General features: G+C 39.6%; 1 pseudogene; it reads left to right on the top strand.

Moving 5' to 3' along the window:
* Nucleotides 1–675: 675 nt before the first annotated feature.
* LOC114033205 lies at nucleotides 676–1597 on the top strand (annotated as a pseudogene).
* Nucleotides 1598–5640: the final 4043 nt, after the last annotated feature.

The following is a 5640-nucleotide window of genomic DNA, read 5'->3' as shown; positions in this document are numbered from 1 at the left end:
TAAAGCAATGTAGCCAATGGAAGCCACCTTTGAGATATTAAACACCAAAAAACCATTACTTTTATGACTTTAAAGTCCGGGAAAACAGCAAAACTAGTTTCTACTTGAGCAAAAAAAAATAGTTCATATTTGCCTCCTAACCCAAGCCAGAGCTAATAGCCTTAATAATTTTAAATGGCTCCAAAAGTGTCAATTACATTGGATAACCCAAACGACCTTTCAAAGACAAGTGTTTATCTGCACATTTGCAGGTTTTCACATATAGGATATGATGACTATGTGATCTTTTTTATTAAAAACTATCACAAAATAGTGATAAGGCACAAATGCATTTGGGAAGTCATTTCCTACCTCATTAACTATTTTCTCCTACCCAAGAAAAATCATTGTATGACTATACTCTGGATACTGACATCAACTCTCCTTGCAAGAACATGGTCCACTTTTTTTCGCTGCCCCATAGAGGGTTCCATACAGCGTTGTTCTTGCTTTTCATCATAACTTTATTTTTTTTTTATTTTTTTTTAGGCAATTGGGGTTAAGTGACTTGCCCAGGGTCACACAGCTAGTAAATGTCAAGTGTTTGGCCTCTGGCTGGATTTGAATTCAGGTCCTCCTGACTTCAAGGCCAGTGCTCTATCCACTGTGCCACCTAGCTGCCCCTCCATCGTAGCTTTAAAGGGAAACTTTCACAATGTCCGGAGCCCTAGATGTCTTGCAGATGAAGGAAGAGGATGTCCTCAAATTCCTTGCTGCAGGAACCCATTTGGGTGGCACCAATTTGGACTTCCAGATGGAACAGTATATCTACAAAAGAAAGAGTGATTGCATCTACATCATCATTTTGAAGAGAACTTGGGAAAAGCATCTACTGGCAGCTCATGTCATTGTTGCCATTGAAAATCCAGCTGATGTTAGTGTCATCTCATCTAGGAACACTGGCCAGTGAGCTGTTCTGAAATTTGCTGCTGCCACTGGCACCACACCTTTTGCTGGACGTTTCACACCGGGCATCTTCACTAACCAGATCCAGGCAGCTTTCAGGGAGCCTTGCCCCTTGGTGGTCACTGATCCTCGGGCAGATCACCAGCCTCTTCCTGAAGCATCGTATGTTAACCTTCCAACCATTGCATTGTGCAACACAGACTCCCCACTTCGCTATGTGGACATTGCCAATCCATGTAACAACAAGGGAGCTCACTTAGTGGGTCTGATGTGGTGGTTGTTGGCCCATGAGGTTCTGTGTATGAGTGGTACCATCTCCCGTGAACATCCATAGGAGGTCATGCCTGGTCTTTACTTCTACAGGGATCCAGAGGAGATTGAAAAGGAAGAGCAGGTCACAGCTGAGAAGACAGTAACAAAGGAGGAGTTTCAGGGTGAATGGACTGCACCTGCCCCAGAATTCACTGCTACTCAACTGGAGGTGGCTGATTGGTTTGAGGGAGTACAGATGCCATCTATGCCCATTCAGCAGTTCCCTACCAAAGATTGGAGTGCTCAGCTGGCTACTGGGGACTTGTCTGCGGCTCCTACCGCTCAGGCCACTGAGTGGGTAGGAACTACCACAGGGTGGTCTTAAGTTTTACCCCACATGCTCTAATAGTGTTGGAAAAATACTGATGGAAAATAAACATTGGTTTCTTAAAAAAAAAAAAAAGAACATGATCCACAAAAGTCAGAAGGATTTAAAAATATATATTATTAACAATTTGAAGAAAACAAAATAGAGCTTACAACAGAACTCATGAAAAATAAAACCCTCTAATGAGCAACCCTCTCCCCAGAGTCCTGTTCAGAGTCTCAGTGGCTTATATAAATGCCCAATTCAGCAACACTCTCAGTAAGCATTTCTCCACATAATATTTTTTAAGTAGGTGGATTGTTCTGTAGCTATACAATAAGCTCTCAGCAGAGGACTCCAATAAAAAGTAAGATGCCATCAACATTGCTATCTCTTTTGGCTCCTATGGCTCCTAGGAGATGGTGCTAGGCAGCTCTCCTCATCACCCAGTATTGGAATTCCCTCTCTAGTCTTGCACAACTCCTGGCAGATGGCATCTTTCTCATTCAGGGATTATACAGTATAGATCTTTAGACCCCAGTAACCTCTGTCATGGACACTGGGCCACTGTGGCAATGGGGAGGGAGGAGGTGAGAGGTAGATACTTCATTAGCTCTAATAGTCATAGCTCTAAAGGTACTAAGTGAGGTGCTTTAATCAGGGAGTGCCCTGCCTGTTTCATTGAATTTTGATCAGATCCCAAGAATATATTGGTCCTTCCTGTCTATAAGTAGGTACAAGTCATCAACCCTGGATTCAGACCTAGATAGTGTCTTCCTCTGAAATGAACAATTTCTACTAATCTAATAACTTTAAAAAGCAACCCAATTTCTTTCCAGGTGTATCTCAAGTCTTAGCAAATCTCAGTGGGAAATGGTTTAAGTTTATTCAAATTACCATTACCATAGCCTGTTAGTAGACAAAACTAGGGCAGAGTGAATTGGTAGGAGAAAAGAGGCATTGTAAAGGTACACTGAGCTTTGAGAAACAACACTGGGCTTTGAGTAAACTACTAGGCATGGAGTCAGAGGACCTTGATTGGAAGCTCAGCTCTACCTCTTGACTTTCAAATAAGTCACTTAACCTCTTTGGCCTTCAGTTTTTTTTTTATTTGTAAAATGAGAAGATCCAACCTTCTGACCTCTGAGGCTCCTTCTGGTTTTAAGTCTATGAAGCTATGAGCCTTGTGGCCCCCATCCCTTCCCCAATCTAGGAGAGAGTGAGGAGGAAGGAGAAGCAGAATCCACTACAGTTACATAATCCTAAATGTGATCAATGCTTGAAAAATGATCCTGTATTATTGAAAATTCAGTCAGGCTATTAAAAGATAGATGTTCCTTTAAGCTGTAGTTGTAGATCTGTCTTAAATTCCACAGCTAGGGCTTTAGGATGTAGACCATTATAAATGTCCAACTTTGGTCAATTAAAAAAAAACTTTCAGGATGAAGCAGAAACTGAACTGCTTAGTAAGGGAAATGTCTAAGGTCTCCTGAAGACTACTTTATAAAAATGAAAGAAAAAAAGAAACTCAGTAACTGCTTAGCTATTATATTGTCAAAAGGTACATCTCAAAAGCTCTTTCACTTCTAGGAAGCTACCAGGGGGCCTACATGGAAAACTGTCCCTGCCAGGGAATGGAAAGAAAGCTAGATATGACTGAAGATGGACTGGGAGATTTCTAAAATTCAAGTTAAAAACTTAATTCATTTGGGAAAAAGGTACTTGGCTATAAGGCCAATGAAGAGATAAATGTAATACAGACTACTTTCACTGGAGACATGGAGAAGGAAGGCAAGTCATATAAAGAATAAGGTCCAGAGGAAAGAAAATCAATTCTTTACCAATTGTTTCCACATAAAGCATTGACTATGCTTAACTGGCTAACTTAGCCCTGAGAACTTAGGCAGACATCTAATAAGTACAAAGATTTACTTCTTTGTCTATGAAAACTATACTATACATAGAAACATGTAAAAAAAAAGGATTGCTACAAATTGATGTTTACTTCCACGGTTCTGGCATAATATAATAGCATGAATATATCTTCTCATATGAAAACAATCTCGTTGAATTGGGTTAATTTCTTTGACAGAAAGACTGCTCAAAGACTCCTAGACCCAGATATGTATTAATCACCAGTGGAGCCTTTTAAAAAATACAAACTGGAAAGAATGTTTGCTTGAAAGAAATATTTACATTGACAGTGCTGCTGAAGCTGATACTGATAACTCATTCATCCAGCACTATGGTTTGCAAAATACTTTGCATACATTATATTATTCCTGCTGAATTTAAACTTATGGGAGCCACTTACTACATATATGATTTTGGGCAAGCCATTTAATTTCTTTTGGCCTTGATTTCCTCATCTGTAAAATGAGGAGCTTAGTTTAGATGACTTTTGAGGTCCTTTCTAGTTCTAGTTGTATGATCCTATGACAACTCCATGAGGTAGATGCTGTTATTATTTCCATTTTAAAGATGAGGAAAACTAAGGTCCATAGAGGCTAAGTGACTTTCTTGATCACACAGGTAGCATCTGAGTGGAATGCCAACCTCAATCTAAGTGCTGGCTTTAGGATCAGAGGTTCAAATCCTACCTCCGGTAATATCTGTGTGACCTTCGGAACATCTTAATCTCTTTGGACCTCAGTTTATTCATCTCTAAAATGAGAGTATTGGACAATGTGGTCCTGAGGTCCCTTTCAGTTCTCAGTCTATAATCCTGTGATCTTCATCCATAATGCTATACTACCTCTCTACCATCTACTACCAACATAGTAAATCTAGATATGTATGCAATAAGTAATATGCCAGGGCTCAATCTCCAATAATTTAATAAAAGGAGAACTTAAAAAATATAATTCAGTTAATAAGGCTCAGAATATGATAAAAAAGATTTAGAATCATAGAATCTTAGAACTGGAAAAGACATCAGAGATAAACTAGTTTTACCACTCCATTTAGAAATGAAGAAACTAAGACACAGAACGTTTAATTGACTTGTCCAAGGCTCTTATTGTTGTTGTTGTCTCAGTACTGTCCAAGTCTTTGTGACCTCATTTGAGGGGAGTGGCTTGCCATTTAATTCTCTAGCTCATTTTACAGTTAAGGAAACTGAGGTAAACAGAGTTGAGTGACTTTCACAAGTAAGTGTCTGAGGCCAGATTTAAACTCAGGAAGATGAGTTACTCCTGACTCAAGGTTCGGCACTCTATCCACTTGGTTAACTAGCTGCCCCAGGCTCTATGACATGGCATGTCAATTCTAAGTCAGGCATCCTGACACTAAGATCTGTGCACTTTCCACCGTCCCACACTACCTTTTGATGGGTAGCCACATTATGTGTTTGATTTCCTGACTCCTTTATTTTTTTTATTGAGCTCTGAAAAGAAATACACATTGATATGCACCTTTGTGCCTTTGGGAGTTCAGTGCTCACTCTAGCTCAACCCAATGTCAAAAGGCCTTTGTAAAGGAAGAAATCCAAAATGGCAAAGTATTAACTATTAAGATGTTTGCCAATGGATGGGGCAGGGGGATATGAAGATGGTGGGGTGGTAGGTGCCACAGGGGAAAAGAAGGCCTCCTCCTGTAATGTTGTAATCTTCAAGGCCAAGACTTATATTATTGATTTTTTTAAAATATTAGTTTGCACAAATATCAGATTTGAAGCTGTCTACAAGATCAGGGTTTTTTTTTTCCTGCATTAACCAAACTTGGTCTATTCAGCCTTATATAGAAATGACTGGACTAGTTACATTTTTTAAATGAAATGGAGAAAAGAAATTTTGGGCCAAATCAAATTTTATGTTTCCGTTTCTTCCAAATTATTTTCAGACCCAAGCAAAGGCAAACCACACATAAGGACTGTACATGGCAATGCAGCCGAAACCTGAGTCTGCATCGGAAGGTGGGATATGGGCTTGGGGTATTTTTAGCCACAAAGTATGTGAACCACAAATGTATGTAAACTACACATACACACACACACACACACACACACACACACAGACACATACACACCTGCCTGGACTTTTCCAAGGAATTTTCTTTTACTGCTGTTAAAAAAAAAA

Source organism: Vombatus ursinus, unplaced genomic scaffold (genome assembly GCF_900497805.2).
Source record: "Vombatus ursinus unplaced genomic scaffold, bare-nosed wombat genome assembly UNPS02006779.1, whole genome shotgun sequence".
In the NCBI taxonomy this organism is placed as follows: Eukaryota; Metazoa; Chordata; class Mammalia; order Diprotodontia; family Vombatidae; genus Vombatus; species Vombatus ursinus.
Note: the sequence above shows the minus strand (reverse complement) of the source record. Positions and strands in the feature narration are given on the sequence as shown.